Raw genomic sequence first — 25901 nt, 5'->3', positions numbered from 1 at the left:
CATCTGGAAGAGCAGGAATAAAAATGGGCCAAAAAATTAATATTTCAAGTTCTCTTGCTAGTTGGCTGTTAGTTTACATATGTTATGAACCAATCAACCAAATAATTACTGTATTTTCTTTTACAAAAAACAAAACACCAATTTTTTAGAAGATATAATAAACACATTGTATTTTTCTTTTTTAATTTTTTAATTTTTGATTTTTTAATTCTTGTGGGTACATAAATGCAATGTGAAATAAGCACAACATGGAGAATGGAGTATCCATCTCTAGGATTTATCCTTCGATTTACAAACAATCCAATTATACTCTCTGAATTATTTTAAAATGTACAATTAAGTTATTATTAACTTTAGTCACCCTGTTGTACTATCAAATACTAGGTCTTATTCATTCTTTCATTTTTTTTTTGTACCCATTAACCATCCCCACTTTCTCCCACAGCCCTCATTACCTTTCCCAGCCTCTGGTAACCATCCCTCTATTCTCTATGCTCATGAGTTCAGTTGTTTTGATTTTTACATCTCACAAATATGTGAGAACATGTGATGTTTATCTTTCTGTGCCTGGCTTATTTCACTTAACCTAATTATTTCCAGTTTCATCAATGTTGTATTTTTCTCTGATAAACTTCAAAGTGAAAATATCTACTTAGTAGTTCCATTTTTAGCTTTTTGAGAAAACTTCATATTTTCTCATAATGACTGTACTAATTTACATTAACACTAATAGTGCACAGGGTTTCCTTTTCTTCTCATCCTCATCAACACTTGTTATCTTTCATCTTTCTATACTAGCCATTCTAACTGGGGTATGATTATATCTCATGGTGGTTTTCATTTGCATTTTCCTAATGCAAAGTGGTGTTGAGCACTTTTTTCCTTTTTATTTGAGACTGAGTCTTGCTGTCACTCAGGCTGGAGTGCAGTGGTGCAATAACAGCTCACTGCCACCTTGAATTCCTGGGCTCAAGGGATCCTCTTGCCGTAACTTCCTGAGTATCTGAGACTATAGGCATGTGCCACCATGCCTGACTAGTTTTCTAATTTTTGTAGAGACAGAGTCTCACCATGTTGCCCAGGCTGGTCTTGAACTCCTGGGCTCAAGTGATTCTCTCACTTTGGTCTCCCAAAGTGCTGGAATTGTAGGTGTGAGCCACTGTGCCTGGCACTGTTTCTTATACCTATTGGCCATATATATAAGTCTTCTTTAGAAAAAAAATTGCTAAGATTGCATGTCCCAAGTATTCTCAACACAAGAAAAAAAATACAACCACGAATGTTAATTCACATTAACTGTACTGTAGTAATGAGTTCACTATGTATATGTATATCAAAATATCACACTGTACATTTTAAATATATACAATTTCATTTAAATTTAAAAAACTAAAAGATAAAAAGAATAAAACTCCACTCAGTTTCTTTCAACTTTTCCTTGTTATCAGGGGAACCAGCCCCCAATATTTCAAGGTAGGTTCTTTCCTATTTTCCCTAAGTGTCGGCTGGTCTGAGAAATAAAGGGAAAGAGTACAAAAGAGAGAAATTTTAAAGCTGGGTGTCCGGGGGAGACGTCACATGTCGGCAGGTTCCGTGATGCCCCCTGAGCCCCAAAACCAGCAAGTTTTTATTAGCGATTTTCAAAGGGGAGGGAGTGTACAAATAGGGTGTGGGTCACAGAGATCACATGCTTCAAAGGCAATAAAATATCACAAGGCAAATGGGCAGGGCAAGGTCACAAGGCCAGGGCGAAACTAGAACTACTGATGAAGTTTCATGTCCCACTGTGCACACATTGTCATTGATAAACATCTTAACAGGAAACAGGGTTCAAGAGCAGAGAACCAGTCTGACTAGAATTTGCCAGGCTGGAATTTCCTAATCCTAGCAAGCCTGGAGGTGCTGCAGGAGACCAGGGCATGTTTCATCCCTATCTACCAGTGCATAAGGCAGACACTCCCAGAGTGGCCATTTTAGAGGCCACCCCCTGGGAATGCATTCTTTTCCCAGGGCTGTTAATTATTAATATTCCTTACTGGGGAAAGAATTCAGCGATATTTCTCTTACCCGTTTTCAGCAATAAGAGAAATATGACTCTGTCCTGCCCCGGCTCCCAGGCAGTCAGACCTAATAGGTATCTCCCTTGTTCCCTGAACATCGCTGTTATCCTGTTCTTTTTTCAAGGTGCCCAGATTTCACATTGTTCAAACACACATGCTTTATGAACAATTTGTGCAGTTAACGCAATCATCACAGGGTCCTGAGGGGACATACATCCTCAGCTTATGAAGATGACGGGATTAAGAGATTAAAGTAATCAGGCACAGGAAATTTTAAGAGTATTGATTGGGGAAGTGATAAATGTCCATGAAATCTTCACAATTTATGTTTAGAGACTGCAGTAAAGACAGGCATAAGAAATTATAAAAGTATTAATTTGGGGAACTAATAAATGTCCATGAAATCTTCACAATTTATGTTCTTCTGCCATGGCTTCAGCCAGTCCCTCCGTTCAGGGTCCCTGACTTCCCACAACATCTTGTGATTTAGTTAAACTTTATTTCAATGATACAGCGCGTGGATGGCTCCTCTTATTGTTACTCTCGCATAAAGTGATGCCTTCAAACCCCCTACTCGTCTCCATGTCTAGACAGGTCTTACATGTAGATGGGATCTATTAACATTACTCTTGTGGTGTTGGAGTTTATCTCCAGGAGTACAGACAGAGAGATAATTATCATCAGCAAAAATGTATTAAGTCCAATCACGTAATTCATTTTAGATAGAACTTTAAGGGGTTAAACAATGGAAAAAATGAAATATTTGGTGATAATTATGTTTGGATCCAAATAAATAGACAATAATTGAATAAAAGAAATAGAGCCTATTAAACCCCTTAATATTATTGTAAAATTACTAATTTGTAATAAAACTGATCATTTTTAAACTGATGATTAAAAAAATTAAGGCTGGGTGCAGTGGCTCATGCCTGTAATTGTGTATATCAATACACAATTTGCAACATTATAAAGATTCTAAAATTAGTCATGTTACCATTTATTTCATATTAACAAATGTAAATTTGTTTACAAAAGTTTATAGAACATGTCTAGTACATTGTTTTTATTTTATGCTAGCATTTAAAAGATGAAGACAAATAATACTTAAAACATCTTCATTTGCACAGAAAAAATTATAAGATTCTATTTATTACCCACCTTACATTTCCCAACTTTGCTATTACTAAAATTTTGAAAAAATCAATTAAACCTATACATTTTGCTTAAGTTAAAACTTCAGCTGCCACTAACATTGTTTTGCTTCAGAGTCACAGTGCTAATGTCAAGATAAATTACATATAATAGCTAAATTTTATGAAAGTAAACAATTTTTTAAATATTTCTTTTATACTAATTTCATAGGTTACAGGAAAATAGGTTTTTTTAACATTGATTTTTAGGTCTTTTGAAGAATCTCTCCATTTCTAAAATCATGATTGGGCTGACAATACTCAAATACATTTTGTTACAGGTAGTTAGACAGGAGAGGGCTCCACCCACCTACCAGGAATATCAGGTGATGATTTGACAATTATTACATTGGTTCTCTAAAAATGATAATTGGCATCTGGCTCCAAGGAGAGGCCATTTCCTGATGGTCCACACCTGTTGCCCTAAAGTGTTAACTGAATGTAGACTCCAGGAATAAGTAACTTCCCGGGCATGTGCATTAAGAGGCAAAATGGCAGAGAATCGTCTTCTGTTGGGCACTCCACTAGAAAAGGGAAAAAGCCTCAGACAGCCATGCACACAACTTCCTAAACACACGGTGCATGCTGACTTTCAAACAGTAAGGAGAGCACTGAGCATGCAGACAGCCCACCCTACGTGAAGAATCATGGGAAAGGGGTGCAAAACACCAGAGATGGGTCAGCCTATAAAGTCCTAGGATCATGGTTCAACACTGCACTTGTCCTTCAAGTCACCTGCTTGGGTATCTTCCAAGCATACTTTCCTTTCTTTCCTGTTCGAAAGCCTTTTAAAATAAACTTTCACTCCTGCTCTGAAACTTGCTTTGGTCTCTTTTGGAGAATATGTTCCTCAAATTCTTTCTCCTGAGGAGGGAAGAATTGAGATTGCTGCTGACCTATACAGATTCACCACTGGTAACACGGATACCTTCCACTGGTAACATATTTGATGCCAAGTGACTCAGATATTGATATTTGCCACCACTAACATATTTGGTGCCACGTGACTCAGATATGTTCCTTAGTGGTAAGATATCTCTATGCCTCGTCTTCTTTGGCTGGAGGCATCCAACCCCGTGTGTGGTTTTTCCTCTCTCTCTCTCTCTCTCTCCTGCTTACTAACCAACCCCCAGAACAATTCCTCTTGGCCTTAGGTGACTCTGGTTTCCCCAGCAAATTTCTCAGCTCACCCCGATAGGTGGCTTCTGTGGGTACGAAAGACCTTAGGGTTCACAATGAGAAGATTAGAGGCACTAAATGGCCCTCTTAGACAGGAGGGTCCTGAGAGTGGTGAGGCTAAGACTTACAAACTATGCAATGTTTGGGGATTCTTCTGCTTTTATTTCTTCCATCTAAAATCAGCTCTTTTCCAAAAACCTGAACTGCTCAATTTCCTGTTTTCTCTGTATGTGTGTTCTGAAATGGCTTTGGACATCCACTGGACCTTCCACCTTGGGGACAAGCCTGCTTCTTTGCTTTTACTTTGCATGCCATGTGACTTCTTAAATACACACTCCGTTATTGATGCCCCCATGGTTCTCTGCGTTTGTGCAGCAGCAAAGTCATGGACTCCCTTGCGAATATCTCTGGAGGTTTATATTTGTTTTTTGCCAGTTCAGATGACCTTCAATTCTTCCCATCCCTGCTGGCACATGGCCAGGACACTAACTGGAACCCCAGCTCTGCCAGCTTCTTAGAACTCACCAGGTGCTTTTCATTGCTGTTATGCCCAAGGGCTAAGTTTTCTGATAGCTATCATAACCAGCTTGTCTGGCTGCATGCGGCTTCACTCTGGCCCTTTAAGGATTCCACCCTCTTGCTTTTTTAGCCAGCACGACTTTGGGAAGAGGAGAAATTCTTACCCCAAGCCCCAAGTCCTCCGGAGGTTACTGCTTTATGTCCAGAGGGTGAATACACATGACCCTCTGGAATCCAAGAGCAGCTATTTTCAAGAGCATATGAAGCCTTTCCATGAATATTTCTCTCACTTCCTTCTACTTCCTCCTACAGCCTCCATTTCTCTAATTACTTCCATGCCCTTCTCAACCTGTATCAAGATCTTCAAGGTCATATTGTAAGGGAGGAGGGAAAGAAGTCCAGTCCTTGCAGCAGTTAATGGAGAAACAATCTTCTAAGAAAAGAGATAATCATTTTATTCGTAAAATGCTCGGAGTGAGGGTCACTCTAAGGTTATGGAGACAAGGAGGCTGGCCCAAGGCCACAGATGCAAGAGACCCATAGAACAGAGATGAAGGGTGGTCCCAGGCTAACAGATTACCATGAGAACAGAGATGAAAGGATGGGGGGTGGTACACAGTGAGGACCAGTTAATTCTGAAACTCCAGGAATGAACAGGGACCAACTGTTCATTCCAGTATCTCCTCTGTTCTCAAGTGGGTAATTGTGACAAGATGGGACCAATGGTACATGGTAAAGACTGCTTAAGTCCAGAACCCAGGATGATGGGGGACACCCCATTGGGGATAATAGGAAGAAAGGGGAGATGCCTTCTTTTTTCTTTTTCCTCTTTTTTTCCCCTCTGTTCCCTCTTCACAAATGGCAGATGAGTAACTGTGTCTTCATACACAGGACACACCCCTTGGATGCATTCCCTAAAAATGGGAAAAGTTTAATTTTTTCCTAACCTTAAACTGTTTGGCTTAAAAATGAACTGGTAGGAAACTACGAAAGTCAGCCTTGCAACACAGTGCTCCTGTGCAGGGGGTCTTCAGATTAGGTTCTTTAGTCTTTTATAACCGAGAGCAGAATAAGGAGGACAGGGATAAACCTGTTGTGTGAGGCAAATAGCATCCCCTCCCTCAAAAAGAGATTCACACCCCTTTATATCACTTAAGGGACCAATTACCATTCTCTCAACAGTGCCTTGTAAGGTCTGGCTACTCCTCACCTCTTTGGCGCACAAATGTACCCTCCAAGATGGGTGTTCATTTAATATTTGTCCAATTCATCTTCCTCTCTAATAGCCCTAGCAAAAATCTAACCAAGTAATCACTTGAGGAGAGCTAAATTCTACAGTATGTAGATAACGTCTTTACTCTCCCTTCACAGGGCCTGCATAGCAATGTGCAGTACAAACTTTAATTTTTTAACAGAAGGAAAATGACTTTTGCCTAATTCAAGGGTTATAAAGGCAAAGAGGTATTTTTGGTAGAGAGGTTATAAAGAAAAGAGATTTTATATAAGAAGGAATCTTATTGTCCTAAAGTAAAATGACTGGTTGTTTAAAAAGAGGGATATTTAGGACAAATCAGAATGTCCGAGCATGTCAAAGATGGTCAGTGTCAGCCGTGAAAGGATTCATGAAAGGTAATTTATGCAATAAATGTTATACAATTTAATTGTTATTAGACCTCCTCAATGCTTCACTATGAATCATAACTATACAACTTGCCTGCTGTTACAGGTAGGTAAGACCTGGGGATATGTGGAGTTAGCCACACCCCTAGCTATTCTCGAAAGAGTCAGATCTTATCTGTGCCTCTTATCTGCTCCAAACCAAGCACATAATTAAAACTGCTTACTAACTAGGTTTTTCACAAAAAGTTGCTAAGAGTTCTTTCTCTGAGCTGTATTCATATAAATATGTTATTGGTATGTGCTCCAAAACTATGGAATTCTAATACAACTTAGTATATGTTATTAATAATTAAAATTGTTATGTAAAACTGTTGTGTGCCACGGAGGTGACACATTTCTTTGTCAATTGTTTCTTTAACTGTGGCTGCCCTAAGACTTTTGGTCATTCATAGACAATTGTTGTCTTTTTTTAATCCTCTTTAAATGGTGGTTTTATAATCAGCTATACAATATTAACAGGTGTTCTTAAATGCAGATTTCTGATAACTCTGGAGATTGTGACATTAGAATAAAAGAAAAATCTTTCATGACTCTCATGGAGAGCTAAAATGTTCATGAATATAAAGCAGAATAGCAGTTAACTGAATGAAGTGAATTAATAGAAGACTGAAGTAATCTTTTTTGACTTTTTGTTTAAAATGTTGCTGATCCTTTGCTTTGTTTTTCAGAGTCAAGGAAACTCTTCTTTTGAGCAACTGACAGATTGTAGCAAGTGAGTACAGGATATTCCTGTGAACAAAATTTGTTGCATATTTGCTTCTCTCTACCTGATTTCTCTATAATTTGGAAACTATGTGTGAGTATTCTTAACTTACGGCAATATGGTTATTTGCATAAGTGCATAAGAATGTTTTCTTTTGTAACAGGACAATTGGAGAAAAGGGTTGTTTTACCAAGGCTTTCACTGGAATGGCATGCTTTCCTTTAAGGAATCAAATTTGACTTATAGAACCAATAAAAACCCCTTGGGAAAACTGGCTTCATACCTTGTCTACACAGTCCTGTACAGAGTTGCTGACCTGTGGTAAGTAAAGAATGTCACTTTCTAACAGATCAGGAGGTCAAAGTTATTTTGGGACCTCAAGAGAAGAGAAATTTACCCCACTAGGTATTTGATGGTACAAATCCATGGCCGGCCTGGGGTTTAAAAAAGTCTTATCTGAGATTCCTTCTATGGAACAAAGTTCCATCAAAGCCAAGTTAAAAGCCTACGTGAAAAATAATTATTCTTGTTGCACTTTATGATAATAATGAGGCCAAGTATAATAAGACTAAAGTTTATTTTTTGGACAAATCAATCCTATCATGATTTGTTTTTCACAAAAATGAGGACTAGAGAGACAGAAATTATGTTTCAAAAGTTATGGTACACCTACCATTAGATTCTAGTCTCATCAGTTGTTTTTAAGTTTTTGTCTGCATTTTAGAACAACCCTGCTTATTCCTGTGAACCAACCAGTGATCTCTTGCTGCAGCTCAGAAGAAATAAACAGGATGGGTAATGTAAAAATCTAGATAATATTCTAATTACGGGCACACATTGGAATTGGCTAGCAGCTCAATGCACCCAAGTTTTAGCAGGCATGTCTATAGCTACTAGTTACCTTAGCATGTAGTGTTGACTGCCTCAGGATTTTTTGGAGCTGTTTTCACTACCTTATTTCATTTTAACATTCTTCTAATTATAATAACCTAATTTGTCTCCTCTGCTTTAGGCCATCAAGCTCCAGAAGATTCTCAGTGAGGGATACTGTCCTCTAAATTTTCAAGAGGCACCCTTCTACAGGGGACCCCCAGGCTGCCCATCAGTGGGACAGGAAGGATGTGAAATCCTGCCCATCTCCCTTTGACCTGGCTATACACTGCTTTCACCAACACCAAGAGGCACCCTCCTACCCTCACAGCTAGCAAGAGGCCAAGACCCAGAGAATCACCACCACTTTGTCAGTGGGAGGTAGTTATAGAACACTGACCACCAAGTTTACCCCAAAGATGTGGGGTATTGGGCTCTTGACAGGGGGAATGTTACAGACAGTTAGATAGGCATGAGTAGGGCAGAGGAAGGCTTCCCCCACCCACCAGGAAAATCAGGTGATGATTCGACAATTATCACATTGCCTCTCTGAAAATGGTAATTGGTAGCTGGTGCCAGGGGAAGGCCATTTCCTGATGGTCCACACCTGTTGCACTTAAGTGTTAATTGAATGCAGGCTCCAGGGAGAAACAACTTCTTGGGCATGTGCATTAAGAGACAAAATGGGCCAGGCGCAGTGGCTGGCGCCTGTAATCCCAACACATTGGGAGGCTGAGGTGGGCAGATCATGAGGTCAGGAGATCGAGACCATCCTGGCCAACATGGTGAAACCCCCGTCTCTACTGAAAATACAAAAATTAGCTGGGTGTGATGGCACACACTTGTAATCCCAGATACTTGAGAGGCTGAGGCAGGAGAATCACTTGAAACCAGGAGGCAGAGATTGCAGTGAGCTAAGATCACGCCATTGCACTCCAGCATGGCAACAGAGCAAGATTCTGTCTCAAAAAAAAAAAAAAAAAAAAAAAAAAAAAAAAAAAAAAAAGAAAGAGAGAAAAAAAAGACAAAGAAAAAGAGAGAGAAAATGGTAGCGTATGATCTTCTGGTGGCACTCCCCTGGAAAAGGGAAGGAAGTCTCAGATGGGCATGTGCACAACTTCCTAAATACACTGTGTGTGCTCACTTCCAAAGGATAAGGAGGGCACTGCACGTGCAGGCAGCCCACCCTAAGGAAAGAATCATGGGAAAGAGGCACAAAATGCCAGAGTTGGGCCACCCTATAAATTCCTAGGATCAAGGTTCAGCACTGCGCTTGTCCTTCAAGTTGCCCACTTGGTTCTCTTCCCAGCATAATTTTTTTCTTTCCTGTTCTAAATCCTTTTTAAATAAACTTTTGAAAAGAGCCGGGCGCATTCCTCAGCCCCGGGCTCAAAACAAACAAGCCCAGTACAAACACATCCCATCCTCCCATCCCACCACATATCACCATATATCTCTTAAACTTCCCCTGGGCTCAAAACAAACAAGCCCAGTACAAACACCACCAGGAAAGTCTCCGATAAGGGGACAGATGAGGGGACAGCCGTTCAAAGTTTTACTGAAAGAGCGGGAACCAAAAGAATTCCTTTGTTCCCCTGTAACTTTCAGGCTATAAAAAGCAAACACTCGCATTGTTCAGGGCCCTCTTGTATGCTGTGGAATGGAGGGACCAGGTTCAAACTTGTAGTAAAGATCCTTGCCACTTGGCTTTGACTCTGGACTCTGGTGGTCTTCTTTGGGGAACAAACGGTCTGGGCATAACATCTGGGGGCTCGTCCGGGATTCCCCAAGCCCACCAGACCCCTGGTCAACGGATCTGCTAGGATCGATCTACTGATAGGTGAGCTGGCTCGTCTCCATTTGTCTGTCCGTGTCTGTTCTGAATCCGAATCTGTGACTTGCGAGGTCTGAAACTGGAGCTGGCACAGTCCTGGCGGACGCGCTATAGGACAGCCAGCGGAGACCGGTGGGAGATGTCCCCTGGCTCTCATCTGATCTATATTGCGATCTGAGCTGCCCCGGTTTGGCGGGCAGCAGCCGTATCTGAGCTGCCTGGTTGGGCAGGCAGCAGCTGTCTCTAATCTGGGCTGCCCCAGCGCGACCGTGATCCAGGCAGCTGACTCTGACCCGGGCTTCCGGTGCGCGCTTGCGATCTGAGCTACCCCGGTTTGGCGGGCAGCAGCCGTATCTGAGCTGCCTGGTTGGGCGGGCAGCAGCTGTTTCTAATCTGGGCTGCCCCAGCACGACCGCGATCCAGGCAGCTGACTCTGACCCGGGCTTCCGGTGCGCGCTTGCGATCTGAACTGCCCGGGTTTGGCGGGCAGCAGCCGTATCTGAGCTGCCTGGTTGTGTGGGACTCTGACCCGGGCTTCCGGTGCACACTTGCGATCTGAACTGCCCCGGTTTGGCGGGCAGCAGCCGTATCTGAGCTGCCCGGTTGGGCGGGCAGCAGCTGTCTCTAATCTGGGCTGCCCCAGCCCAACCGCAATCCAGGCAGCTGACTCTGACCCGGGCTTCCGGTGCGCGCTTGCGATCTGAACTGCCCCAGTTTGGCGGGCAGCAGCCGTATCTGAGCTGCCTGGTTGGGCGGGACTCTGACACGGGCTTCCGGTGCGCGCTTGCAATCTGAGCTGCCCCAGTTTGGCGGGCAGCAGCCGTATCTGAGCTGCCCGGTTGGGCGGGCAGCAGCTGTCTCTAATCTGGGCTGCCCCAGCGCGACCGCGATCCAGGCAGCTGACTCTGACCCGGACTTCCGGTGCACGCTTGCGATCTGAACTGCCCTGGTTTGGCGGGCAGCAGCTGCCTCTGACCAGGGCTGCCAAAGTGCGCCTGCGATTAGATATCATTAATAAGTAAGTCAGATCAGATTTCCTTCACAGGGATTCAAACCCACATTCCTTTACAGGAAGAGATTACAAATTATTACAGGATGGGTAATACCCAGAGCACTCCTCTATCTCTCCTTACGAGTAATTTCAAAGAAGTTAGAGCAAGGGGCCATGATCTTGGTATAGAAATCAGGAAAGGAAAGCTAATTACTCTGTGTCGCTCCGAATGGCCTGCCTTTGATGTGGGGTGGCCGCCCGAAGGGACCTTCCGACTTGCTGTCATCACTAGGGTAAAGTCCAAGATTTTCCTACCTGGGCGTGCGGGCCACTTAGATCATATCCCATATATCCTCATATGGCAGGACCTTGTTGAGAACCCGCCTCCTTGGCTGTCCCCTTTCCAATTGGCCTCTGAACCCTGTAAGGCACTAGTTGCTCGACCACTAAAATCCAAGCAACCAACTGCCCCCCCCATCCTGTTTTACCTGACAGCGGGGACCCACTGTTCACAGAACCCCCTCCGTACACCTCCAGGCCCCAGGCCCCAGCCCCCCTGGCTGAGCTGCGGGAGGGAGCAGGCGGACGGGAGGTGGCCGGCACTCATGGGCCCACTGAAAGGGAAAGTAACTTTGAAGGGCCGGCGGGGAGGACGCGAGGGCGCACTTCGCGGACCAGCCCCCCTCAGCCGCCTGACTCCATGGTGGCTTTACCCCTTCGGGAAATAGGACCCCCGGATGACACAGGAATCCCCAGGCTCCAGTACTGGCCATTCTCCACCAGTGATCTGTATAACTGGAAAACTCAGAGTGCTCGGTTTTCAGACAACCCCAAGGATTTACTGGCTTTACTAGATAGTGTCATGTTCACCCACCAGCCCACTTGGGATGATTGTCAGCAGCTCCTCCGAATTTTGTTCACCACGGAAGAGCGAGAGAGAATACAGATAGAAGCTAGAAAGCTGGTCCCAGGGGACGACGGTCAACCGACTGCCAACCCCGACCTCATAAACGCAACCTTTCCTCTGACCAGGCCGGCGTGGGACTACAACACGGCAGAAGGTAGGGGACGGCTACACCTTTATCGCCAGACTCTAATGGCAGGTCTCCGGGCAGCTGCTCGCAAGCCCACTAATTTGGCTAAAGTATATTCTATTCTGCAGGGAAAGACAGAGAGCCCAGCTACCTACATAGAAAGATTAACGGAAGCTTTTAGACAGTACACCCCCATAGATCCAGAGGCTCCAGGAAGTCAGGCAGCTATTGTAATGTCTTTCGTAAATCAGGCAGCCCCAGATATTAAGAGAAAACTCCAGAAATTAGAAGACTTGGAGGGAAAGCGGATTCAGGACCTCCTTCAGATAGCCCAGCGGGTTTACAATAACAGAGATACTCCAGAGGAAAAGCAATTTAAGGCCACTGAAAAAATGACCAAGGTCCTGGCAGCAGTGGTACAGAAAGAGCATCTACAGCCAGAGTACACCCAACCTAGGCGGCCCCCCCGGCATGATAATCTGAGCAAAGACCAATGTGCCTATTGTAAGGGGGCTGGCCACTGGGTAAGAGACTGCCCCAAAAAGAAACCACGAGGACAGGGACCCGGACCCCCTAGGTCTACACCCGTACTAGTCACTCAAGACGAAGACTAGGGAAGACGGGGTTCGTTCGGACCCCCTCCCCGAACCTAGGGTAACTTTGCAAGTGGAGGGGTCCCCAGTCCAGTTCTTGGTCGATACGGGAGCACAGCACTCGGTCTTAGTTAAAACTAATGGGAAATTATCCTCCAAATCCTCGTGGGTACAAGGGGCCACAGGAGTTAAGAAATACCCATGGACAACACAAAGAACAGTAAACCTCGGAGCCAAGAATGTAACCCATTCTTTCCTGGTCATCCCTGAGAGCCCCTGTCCCCTATTGGGGAGAGACCTGCTAACTAAAATGGGAGCACAGATCCATTTCCTCCCTGAGGGGCCCGTCGTGACCAACCCCCACAATCAAACCGTGTCCATCCTGACTATAAACCTAGAAGATGAGTACCGGCTCCACCAGGAGAAAGCGGCCCCTGACCAGGACATAGCAACTTGGCTCCAGCAGTATCCAGAAGCGTGGGCAGAAACGGGGGGCTTAGGTCTAGCAAAACACCGTCCTGCCTTATTTATTGAACTTAAGCCTGGGACAGACCCCGTGCGGGTACGCCAATACCTGATGCCCCTAGAGGCCAAGAGAGGGATTGCCCCGCATATCCGCCGGCTCCTTGACCAAGGGGTCCTACGCCCATGTCACTCACCCTGGAATAATCCATTGTTGCCGGTACGAAAACCTAATAGTGGAGAATACAGACCTGTACAAGACTTAAGAGAAATCAACAAGAGGGTTGTGGACATACATCCAACTGTACCTAACCCGTATACCCTCCTAAGTACCTTAAACCCTAAACATCAATGGTACACTGTTTTAGATTTGAAAGATGCTTTCTTTAGTTTGCCTTTAGCCCCTCAGAGCCAAAAGCTCTTCGCCTTCAAGTGGAATGACCCTGATAGGGGCATAAGTGGCCAACTGACATGGACCAGGCTGCCGCAGGGATTCAAAAACTCTCCTACCCTGTTCGATGAGGCCCTCCATGAAGACCTGGGTGAGTACCAACGTAAACACCCTGAAATAATTTTACTCCAGTATGTTGATGACCTCCTGATTGCTGCTGAGACCCAAGAAGCTTGCATCCAAGGGACCAAGGGTCTCTTACAAGCTCTAGGGAATCTAGGCTACCGAGCCTCGGCAAAGAAAGCTCAAATCTGTAAGCCAGAGGTAATATATCTAGGGTACCTGCTTAAGGGAGGGCAGCGCTGGCTAACAGACGCCCGGAAACAAACTGTTCTGCAGATCCCCAGGCCACAATCCACCCGACAAGTGAGAGAGTTCCTGGGGTCGGCAGGATTTTGCCAACTATGGATACCTGGGTTCGCAGAACTGGCTAAACCCTTGTATCAGGCAACACGGGGGCAACAACCATTTAATTGGACAGACGAAGCCGAGTTGGCCTTCCAACAGATTAAAACCGCCCTACTCTCCGCGCCTGCACTAGGACTACCTGATGTTACCAAGCCCTTCCACTTATACGTGGATGAAAATAAGGGTGTCGCCAAGGCGGTAATAACTCAGAACTTAGGCCCCTGGCGGAGGCCAGTTGCCTACCTGTCAAAGAAGTTAGACCCAGTAGCTGCCGGGTGGCCCCCTTGTCTCCGAATGATTGCGGCCACGGCTCTGATGGTGCAAGATGCTCATAAACTTGTCATGGGGCAAGAATTGCGGGTCATTACTCCACATGCCATCGAAGGTGTACTCAAACAGCCACCTAATCGATGGATGAGTAACGCCCGGCTCACCCACTACCAAGGACTACTACTAAATCCTCTCAGGATAATTTTCCTGCCCCCAACGACCTTAAACCCTGCCTCGCTGCTGCCCAACCCGGACCTGGACGCCCCACTCCATGACTGCACCGAGATACTAGCTCAGGTGCACGGAGTTCGAGAAGACCTGCAGGACCGCCCACTTCCTGACGCCGACCTAGTCTGGTTCACTGATGGGAGCAGCTTCATGCATCAAGGCCAGAGGTAGGCTGGGGCGGCAGTAACTTCAGAGACTGAGGTAATCTGGGCGGAACCCCTGCCCCCGGGGACCTCGGCCCAGAAGGCCGAACTGATAGCGCTCACCCAAGCTCTTACCTTAGGGGCGGGGAAAAAGCTGACAGTATATACAGACAGCCGATATGCTTTTGCAACGGCACATATACATGGGGCCATTTACAGGGAGCGAGGGTTACTGACGGCTGAAGGAAAAGAGATAAAAAACAAGCAAGAGATCCTAGCTCTGCTAACAGCCCTATGGAGGCCAGAAAAATTAGCCATTGTACATTGCCCAGGGCATCAGAAACTAACTACTCCAACTGCTCAAGGCAACTTTCTGGCAGACCAAACTGCAAGAAATGTGGCGAAGGCTCCCAGCCAACTCCTTGCACTCCAGCTCCCTGACCCGGGCCCCCGGGACTTGCCATATTTCCCTGAATATTCAGAACAAGATCTCCAGTGGATTGACAAACTTCCCCTGAAACAAATCCAGAATGGGTGGTGGACTGATTCTAATGACCAAACCATCCTACCAGAAAAATTAGGACAACAGGTGTTAGAACACATCCACCGAACCACCCACATGGGGGCCCGGCAGATGATAGACCTGATCAGACACTCCAAGCTCAAAATCAGACATATAGCTGAGACGGCCAGCAGTATCGTGACAAGTTGCAAAGTCTGCCAGCTTAACAACGCATACCCCCAATCTCAAGCTGCAGCAGGAACAAGGCTCAGGGGAACCAGGCCCGGTATCTACTGGGAAGTAGATTTTACTGAAATAAAGCCAGGAAAGTACGGGTACCGGTACTTACTTGTCTTTGTAGATACTTTTTCAGGGTGGACTGAAGCATTCCCAACCAAAAGAGAAACTGCTCAGGTCGTAGCAAAGAAAATTCTGGAAGATATCCTCCCCAGGTATGGCTTCCCCATCCAGATAGGGTCAGATAATGGGCCTGCTTTCGTCGCTAAGGTAAGTCAGGACTTGGCTTCCATCCTTGGGGCAAATTGGAAACTACATTGCGCTTACAGGCCCCAGAGTTCAGGACAGGTAGAAAGGATGAATCGGACCTTAAAAGAGACCTTAACTAAATTGACTATAGAGACTGGCGCTAATTGGGTAGTCCTTCTCCCCTATGCTCTGTTCTGGGCCCGTAATACCCCTTACAAACTGGGCCTCACCCCTTACGAAATCATGTATGGCAGACCTCCACCCCTGGTTCCTAGCTTATAAGATGACCTGCTTAAGTCTGAAACAGAAAATGTCTCTGAATTCTTATTTTCCTTACAAGCCTTACAGAAAATTCACCAAGAAATCTGGCCCAAGCTGAGAGAGCTATATGAGACCAGTCCCCCACCGACACCCCATCCGTACCAGCCGGGAGACTGGGTCCTGGTTAAGCGACACCGACAAGAGACCCTAGAGCCCAGGTGGAAAGGACTACTCCAAGTACTCCTGACCACACCCACCGCCCTGAAGGTAGAAGGCATTGCATCGTGGATCCACTACACCCACGTCAAGCCAGTGGACCCAACCTCCGACCTTCTGGGGCCAATCACGGCGGCGGCGGCTGAAGCACCGGACACGTGGACTGTGGACAGAGCTAAGAACAACCCCTTAAAACTCACCCTGCGCCGGCAGCATAACTCACTGCAAACATGCAGTTAGGTAGTCTAACTCTAACATTAGTCGCCCTAGTGGCCGCTGGGGAAAACATAAAGCCAGCTCCTAATCCCTTTGTCTGGAGATTCTGGCTTTATGAAAACCAAACCCACCCTGGGCAACCTCATAAGCCCGGGAAATTAGTGGCCAGTGCAGATTGCCCCTCCTCAGGGTGCAATAGCCCAATTTTACTAAATTTTACCGATTTCCCAGTAGCCAAACCAGTGGCACCAATAATATGCTTCGAGTATGATCAGACTGAATACAATTGTAAGCACTATTGGTGGCACCAAAGTGCCGGCTGCCCTTATAACTAATGTAACATCCATAAATATCAATGGTGGGGTGGAGAAGAACAGATAGATCCCAGATGGCCCTTCCATCGCAGACGAGATAGAGACCTTTCATATACATGGATAGTTAGAGACCCCTGGAACTCCCGCTGGACCACGCCTCAACACGGGGCTGTATATTACTCCTCTGCCTCCACATGGCCTAGCAGTCACCTCTATCTGTGGCGGGGTCTAGTGCAGGTACGGCCCCTGGTCCATGGAAATATCCAGCGACAAGAAAACCGCCTGACACAAGATTTACGTCCTTTTTCCTGGTTAAAATTATTGCAAGAAGGATTAGAACTTGCCAACCTTACAGGACTTCACAGCCTGTCTGGCTGCTTTCTGTGTGCCACTCTAGGGCGTCCACCGCTAACCGCTGTCCTCCTGCCATGGGGATCATCCACCTCTGCCCAAGCTAACAACCACCAAAACCTCTCATATGCCCCTATCCCTAACGTGCCACTATACCTAAACCCCAGTCAAGAGAAGTTTCCCTACTGTTTCTCAGGAACTAATTCCAGCCTCTGCAACATCACTGCAACGCCCCCTAACATCACCTTAAGGGCTCCGTCAGGCATATTCTTCTGGTGTAATGGAACATTATCTAAAAACCTATCAAGCCCCTCTGTTACCAACCTACTGTGTCTTCCTGTCACATTAGTTCCCCGGTTAACTCTACTTACTGCCGGCGAGTTCCTAGGGTATACCGGTAACTGGACTAGTGCTGTTATTCACCCAGACCCTAGACCGAGACCTGCACGAGCCATATTTCTCCCCCTCATTGCAGGAATCTCCCTCACCGCATCCTTCATGGCGGCCGGAATGGCTGGGGGAGCCCTAGGTCACACCCTTATAGAAAGTAACAAGCTGTACCAACAATTTGCCGTTGCTATGGAGGAGTCAGCTGAGTCCCTTGCCTCCCTCCAGCGGCAGCTCACGTCCCTAGCACAGGTAACCTTGCAGAACCGGAGGGCCTTAGACCTACTCACTGCTGAAAAAGGGGGAACGTGTATGTTTCTAAAGGAAGACTGTTGTTTCTACATAAATGAATCAGGACTCGTGGAAGACCGAGTCCAACAGTTACGCAAGTTAAGCACAGAAGTAAGAACACGGCAGTTTGCTTCAGCTGCAGACCAATGGTGGAACTCATCTATGTTTTCTCTGTTAGCCCCCTTCCTTGGACCCCTGCTGAGTCTACTATTTCTGCTTACCGTAGGACCTTGTGTTGTTAACAGAATTTTGCGGTTCGTTAAAGAAAGGTTTAACACTGTACAACTCATGGTCCTCAGAGCCCAATACCAACCTGTAAACGCTGAAACAGAATCAGACTTATAAGACCCAAGATTGGCTCTAAAAATACCTGAAAAGAAAGGGGGGAATGAAAAGAGCCGGGCGCATTCCTCAGCCCCGGGCTCAAAACAAACAAGCCCAGTACAAACACATCCCATCCTCCCATCCCACCACATATCACCATATATCTCTTAAACTTCCCCCGGGCTCAAAACAAACAAGCCCAGTACAAACACATCCCATCCTCCCATCCCACCACATATCACCATATATCTCTTAAACTTCCCCCGGGCTCAAAACAAACAAGCCCAGTACAAACACCACCAGGAAAGTCTCCGATAAGGGGACAGATGAGGGGACAGCCGTTCAAAGTTTTACTGAAAGAGCGGGAACCAAAAGAATTCCTTTGTTCCCCTGTAACTTTCAGGCTATAAAAAGCAAACACTCGCATTGTTCAGGGCCCTCTTGTATGCTGTGGAATGGAGGGACCAGGTTCGAACTTGTAGTAAAGATCCTTGCCACTTGGCTTTGACTCTGGTGGTCTTCTTTGGGGAACAAACGGTCTGGGCATAACACTTTCATTACTGCTCTGAAATTTGCCTTGGTCTCTTTTTCTGCCTTGTGCTCCTCAGTCAAATTCTTTCTTCTGAGGAGGCAAGAATTGTTGCTGTAGACTCATACAGATTCACTGCCAGTAACGTGGATACCTTCTACCAGAAACAATTTGAGATATCATGTTTAATAACTATAATGTTTATTTTCCTCCAGTCCATTAACTCTATGTAATTAATATCACTTATTATATAGGTATTTCAATTATTTTTTGTGTTTATTCTAGGAAAACTTTTAACACAGCAATTATGGCTCTATGATGCTTGTTTCTTCAGATAGTTCAGGTTATTGTGCTTAATCTTATCAAAAATGCAATACTGTCACTAAAAGGCAAATCATTTTATTAGAAAGACTAACATATCAAAATGGTAAAAAAAAAAAAGTTGAGAGAACTTATAAAAGCCCAATATAAAAAAAACATACTGTTTCTGGAACCCTACTCTTTTGACTCAAAACTTAGGTAACCTTTCATACCAGCACACGATGTGCTACCACTATGAACATATTTTTCATTCATTTTACAGGCCAACAATTTGAAATCCATTAAATTCCTCCAGATTTATAAAAATTTAGTCTAGCAATGATGCTTCTATCAGTCAGCTTAATATTGCTATAAAGCAAACTAACCCAAAACTCAGTGGAATGTAAGAATAATCATTTATATCTCACTTATGCATCTGCAGTTTTTCTGGGGGTCATCTGATCACCAACACATGCCTTTTCTGTGTAAGGATTAAGCAAAGGGAACTCCATTATGCTGAGTGAAGATTTAAACTTGCCTGTTTGGAAAATTGGCTGTTATCTCTTTTTTTACTGATTTCTCAGAAGGTCACATAAGAACTTAGTTTGGGTATGTTAACATAGAACTTTAGCACGGGTGGCTCCACTTTCATTTCTAGTCTGGTCTGTTAAGGCCTAGTGCAGAAGCTTAGTCCAAAATAATGGTCTCCTAAAATTTTTATTTTACAATTCCCTTCTTTCTGCCAGGTTCTCACCTAGGTGAGACATCACCATAGGACATCATTGCTACTCCTGGTTACCATAATTTTGTGTTTGTTGTCTTAGCATGTCATTTATGGGTTACAGTGTCCTCCTCATTATTATGCATTTCTTTGAGTTTTGTTGTTATAGCCAGAGAGAGAATATTTGATGTTTGACCGATGGCTATATAGAAACATTCAAAACTTTTTAGGTGGATACGGCACACCAGGAAGACTACTGTTATGACTACCAGGAAGATAATAACAAGAGTTTGGAGTATGCTTCTTAGCCATGGTCCCCGTGAACCAAGCCAACTAAAATTAAATAACCAGACAAGGAGTTTACACATTTGAACCAAGTAGTCCACTCTATCATACCCACTGTATTTATCCATGTTGACAATAAAGGTCATCATCTGCATAGATTTCTCTCTATGAAAATAATAGGTAATCTAGCATCCCATGACTGGGTTAAATTAAAGCAGGAAGTACAAGTTACTTGCTAAATCTACTAAATGTGAAATTTTAACTACAGCATTTTCCTGCCAAGTGAAAGAGGTAGGCATAAGGAAATATTAAGAGGGGTAAGAGTCTCAACATGATAGAAAATCTTGTTCTGATGGTCTTGGAAATGCTGTCCACAGCATGAAGTCAGAAACTTCTTGTATTGGTTTGAAGTTTAAATGTCTCCAGTTGTGGCATAGGATATTCTGGTGAACTCTATGGAACCCACAGATCTGGCATGAGACTTGTTCCTTGTAATTTACATAAAATTTGTCCAATTTTGGCTTATAGGGCTTCAGTAACTGAGCAGTTTTCATTCTTCATTGGAAAGTTGTAGCCATATATTAGAGAAAAGTAGAAGAATTTAGAATTTAGAATCCAGTTACCTATAAGTAGATAGGAAAAACTAGAAAACAATGAACAGCACTGCAATCTAATAACAGGTGTACTGAGTTTTCTTTTGGAAAATAATTTTTATCTCTATAGTGACTCCCATTTCTACCGAAGATGATCATAGTAAGACGAAAGTGGTTGCAAAATAAATTTAGTGTCAAATTTAGCCTGATTATTTATGTATTTATGTGGCAAGAATAATTAAATACATCCCTTTAAAATTTGCCATGCTGGAAGTTTTGACAAGGAATTTCAGATTGAACTTTTAAAAATCTCTCAATGCTAATAAGCCAAACCAAGGCAGACATTGAATGTTTCATTCTGTATCTAATGTCTTGATGTTTCTGAGCCTTCCAGGAAGTGAAAACTTTTGCCCACTCACTCTAAGGCCAGAAATTTTTGAAGCCAGGCATTCTCAAATGGGAAATTTTCAAATATAACGTTCCAGTCAAAGCCTTGGTAATATAACAATGTTTTCAAGTGTATCTTGTTATAAAAAAACATATTTTGTATTGAACTTATACAAATAATCATATTGCCATAAAAATAAGAATACTCACAAATACTTTCTGAATTCTGAAGAGACCAAGGAGAGAGGAAAAGAAAATGTTTCAATTTTTGTTTAGAAAAGTATGTTTTTCCAAATTTTTGTAAGCTATAGAGAGGTTAAAGGAAACAGCTTCTTAAATCTTGAAAAGAAAACACTAACAGAACCAGCAAGGTTTGAAATGAAGCCTTAAAAGCCCATTTTTTGTCATCAGTTTATTGTCTCATGTAATTAATTCTAGCTCTGTTCTTGTTTAGCAGTTTAACAAACCCATCAGTTTCTTCATTAGAATTTTGAAAATTCAAGTAAACTTATTAGAAACTTGTACTTTTCAGAGGTTTTTTTATTCTTTCCATGAAGCTGCTTAAAGACAGAAAACTTCAGGATTATAATTGCTTGCAAGAAGCTTTCAGAAAAGCATGAGAATAAAGGAATTCACAGTAGACATCAAGAATTACAATGGACATGGCTAAAAACCTGATGAGAGTTCATTATAATAATAACACAATTGCCAAGACATTTTGTTATTTCTAAAGCAAAATTATGACTAATAGCATCTCTACCAAGTTATATTAGATTTCTAGGAACTTTATACAGTTTTAGAACACATATTAATAACATATTTATATTAATATAACTTGTAGAAGCTTAAACATCATTTTTTATTTTGTCAATGCTTCCCATGTAATTTAATGTATCACATTAAATCAATAGGTTTAATATCTCTCTTTTACAGATCCTTGGAGAAATTCCAGGTATCACTGGAATGTCCCAACTTTGCTTGGAGATTAAAATGATTTAACATTGATTTTTGAGAAGTTTGTCAAATATCAAAGATTTAAAACATTTGATCAAAATAGGATCATAGGTCACTAGGAAATCAAACCAAACTGCTAAAATATTTAAAGCCACAAAGCACAATAAATTATCTTAAAAAATAGAATCTCTGCCTCCTAGGCCAGTTATCTAAAAAGTAAAAATAGACCTCTCAAAATTTCCTCTTAAAGAGCGGTTCAATGCTCTGAAAAAATTCTGTTGTTCCAACACATGGGCTCAAACTTTATCCTTGCATTAGTGTATTTTGATATTAACATTCAATTTCTAGAAAGAAACATAAATAATTCCCTTCTCATTTTACCCATCTTGATCACACATAAAATTTCTTTCATGACATTTATCTTCCACAAATCTTCTACAACTTGCTTAAACGTTCGGTTTTGTCTTATACTTCTTTTATAAAAAACATCTTGGCATTCTACCTTTATTGTTCCCAGACAGAATGGGGTCTGACTGCTTATTCTTGAAGTCCAATAACGAGATGCAGACAGACTGGGAAAGAAGGGAGTTCATTTCTGCAACCAGTTACAGGGAGAAGGTTGCAGTAACTCACCATACCAACTCAAAATTACAAGTTTTTCCTATGGTTTATATACATTCAGTGCACCTACAAGCTGAAAGCCAAAGTGTTTCACTCTGTGTAATCTTTATCTGGAGTCTGGGGTCTGTTTAGACAATTACTTCAGAGATTTGGAAAAATTACTTAAAGTGGGTCCTGGTACAAAGGGTGCAAGAATGCCTCCATTATTTTAATTTAACTCAAAGGTCTGAGAAAGCCCAGGTGGGGTCTTAATGGGCTTGTTTTTATATCCTAGCCTTTGTACTAATGCACCAGTTTCTCCATTTCTTTAATGTTTAACTTATACATTCATCAGAGTTACAGTAAGGTGTCAGTAAAGGCTGGCGGCTCTGGTTGCTAATGGAGACCCGGCCTGCCACAATCATCACTGTCAATTTGTGCATGATTTCCATCATGTTAGTTTCAAGCATTAATCTATTATGGGTTAGTACAGAGTATAAGCTATAATATAATAGCAGTAAGGGGAGGTGGATGACTTATTCTCTCTGGCTACTTCCTACTGAAGAGGGTCATCGTCAAGAGACATTGGAGTGTTAAATATCTACTTGCCATTGGTAGTGTTCTTGGCTTCGGGAACTCAAAGCCAGTGCCTGTTGAAACATGATTTTATGAGCTCAGGGAATGTTTTGGAACAGCATACAACAACAATATAGTCCACAACATGGTGTTATGCCTATGCCTATGCCCAAGAGAGTGGCTAGGACAACCAGAATTTTCTGCCACCAAGAAGGTCCTTCACCCAACCAAGATGCTATTAATTTAGTGAGAGACAGTGCAGAGCTATAGAGGGCTTCAATCTGTTGGTTCATATTCTTTAAAGCTAAATAAATGTTTTCTGAGTTATTGGGAATATACATACAACATTCAGTTTTAACTATAGCTCAAGAAGGAACCTGTGCCCTGGATTATTTAAAGTTTTATTTACAGGCCATTCAGAAATACTTTTTTTCTAGTTATCCCCCTCACCTGCGACCCTGCCCATTTTTTATGATTTTCTAGGAAGTAACCCAATTTTCCTTGTATGGGGGGAGACCCACCAAAGCAGTCTTGTGGTACTAGAGAGGGGTAATAGATCCAGCAAGAGTCTTGCTGTAGGCTATCTGCATATTCTTGAGCCCATTATAGGAAAAGGTTAGAGGTGTAAGCAGAAACAACAAAAGGAACAGTGAAGAAAAATATTATAAAATAATAGATTATCATCTTTTGAACAGAAACCTTAGGCCTTCCATGGGTTCCAACTCCCATTTGGGGGCCTTGGTGTCCTCTGTCATGGATGTTTCATCTAGTAGGAACTTCTTTACCCATATGTGGTGGCTTGATGCCCACCCATGGCTTCATGCCCACCAGTTTCAGTGCCGAATTGGTGGTCAGCAACACGTTGTAGGATCCTTCCCATTTCTCCTGTAGTTGTTGAGTTGGGCCCTCCATTCTTTAGCAGTACTTGATCACCAGACAATGCTCCAGATGGAAGTAAGCTTATGCAAAATGTTAAGAATTTGTCCCAAATGAGCAACATCCTGTTTAATAGTTGACTTTCTATTAAGGACAACCCTAGTAACCGGAGACAGATTAGCAGCAAAGGTTCTCCTAATATATAATTTCATAGGGACTTAACTTACTCCTACTTCTGAGGGTCACTTTTACCTGGAGCAGTGCAATGCCAACTACCTGAGCCTATCTTGGTTGAATTTCCTGGCGCAGTTTGGCAATAATTGTTTTTAGTGTTTGATTTATACTTTTAGTCTGTCCAGAAGATTGTGGTCTCCATGCTGACTGTAGTCTCCAATTTATTCCATGTGCCTTGTATACTTGGGACAACTGCAAGTCTCTCACAAGGATAATCAGTTCTGCCTTCTGTGCAGAGGTTCCCATTGGTACAATCTTTGCTTCTATTACCTCTGAAAAGGTTGCCATGGCATATGCAGCATTTCTTTTCCCATTGGCTACCAGGCTGTTCCCATCCACAAACAATATCCAGTCTGCATGCAGCAAGTCCGCATCCTTTAAATCAGGGCAGCTGGAAAACACTTGATAATGATTTCCAAACAATTACGCATGGGGTCCTCTGATTCCTTGGTAGGATGTAGTAATGTGGCTGGGTTTAGAGCTCTGGTGGTTTGTAATTTCATAGCGGGGTCATGTAAGAGTCTGCCCTGGTATTTGCCTAACCCATCAGCTGTCAGTCAATAGCCTCTCTTTTGCTAAAGTAGCACTAGTACCTGATGAGGCACGTAGATTGTAATAGGCTTTCTCAAGGTTAGCTTTTCAGCCTGCTTTAATACTAGGCAGTTGGTGGCAAGTGCTCTCAGACAGGGGGGCCAGCCTGTAGCCACTGTGTCCAGCTGTTTAGAAAAGTAGGCCACCAGCTGTCTTATTTCTCCTAACTTCTGCATAAGGACCCCGAGCACTAGACCCAGTCTCTCATGCATACACAGTTGAAATGGCTTATGAGGATTTGGGAGCCCCAGGGCTAGGGTGGGGGTTAACTTACGTTTCAGTTGTTTGAATGCATGCTGGTGTTTTGCTCCCAGTCAAAGATGTTATTGTTAGCTCCTTTAAACAGTTCAAACAGTGGCTTTACCAGTAGTCCATGGTTAGGAATCCATATCCAATAGACAAAACCCTGCCACATCTAGAAATCCTCTCAGCAACCTTCTGGTAGTGGGTGCTGCAATGGAAGTGATTGTATTTTACCTTTCAATTGTTAGAGCTCTGGTTCCCTTCTGTAAGAAAAAACTTAAGTATTGCACAGTTTGTTGGCATATTTGAGCCTTTTTACTTGAAACCTTATACCCACAGGTTGCTAGATGGTCCAAAGTTTTAATAGTATTATTGTGATATTCCCATTCACAGGGGGTAGCTATTAGTAAATTATCCAAATATTGTAACAGTATTCCATTTTCCAATCTTAAACTCCTTAAATTTCAAACGAAGGCTTTTCCAAATGTAGTCGGAGAGTTTTTAAATCCTGGTGGGAGTACAGTACAGCAATATTGAAACTGCATTGCGGCTTCAAGATCTGTCCATTCAAAGTTAAACAACAATTGACTTTCTGTGTCTATGAGAATGCAAAAGAAAGCATCTTTTAAATCCAATAGTATAAACCCTTTATGATCTCCAGGAAAATAAGGGCACTTAGTATACATGTTAGTTACACTGCGATGTATGTCCTCTACAATATCCCAATTTGGGTCCATGTGGTGAATCGCCCTGTCAGGATCTGGAGTGTCATTTGGATTTTCACTATGAAGATGTTGCGCCTCTTCCTTTGCTTTATTTAAAACCAGATACCTTAATGTTTAGGAGAGCCTGCACATCTTCTCAGGTGGGACATTGTGTAGCAAATATAGTGGTATTATAGGCCCAATAACATCTGGCTGGAACTCCTTGCTGATTGACTCCTACTGGGTATTATCGTAGTGGGAATAGCCCTGCTTTGGACTCGGTGACTCCCCAGCCAAAATTAGTACCTTGGTTAGTCCAAGAAGAAGACAGTAGCTCTGCTACTT

The 25901-nt window shown here is 43.2% G+C and overlaps 1 long non-coding RNA gene across 2 annotated transcripts in view; it reads right to left on the bottom strand.

The window, feature by feature from the left end:
* LOC134729832 (uncharacterized) overlaps nucleotides 1–25901 on the bottom strand; it is a 577505-nt gene that overhangs the window by 366579 nt on the left and 185025 nt on the right. For both annotated transcript variants that reach the window (XR_010111316.1, XR_010111317.1), the window contains one exon: nucleotides 24884–25060. This is a non-coding gene — a long non-coding RNA (uncharacterized LOC134729832). The remainder of the gene's footprint in view (nucleotides 1–24883; nucleotides 25061–25901) is intronic.

Source organism: Pan paniscus, chromosome X, assembly GCF_029289425.2.
Source record: "Pan paniscus chromosome X, NHGRI_mPanPan1-v2.0_pri, whole genome shotgun sequence".
In the NCBI taxonomy this organism is placed as follows: Eukaryota; Metazoa; Chordata; class Mammalia; order Primates; family Hominidae; genus Pan; species Pan paniscus.
This window is presented reverse-complemented; position numbering and strand designations above follow the sequence as displayed.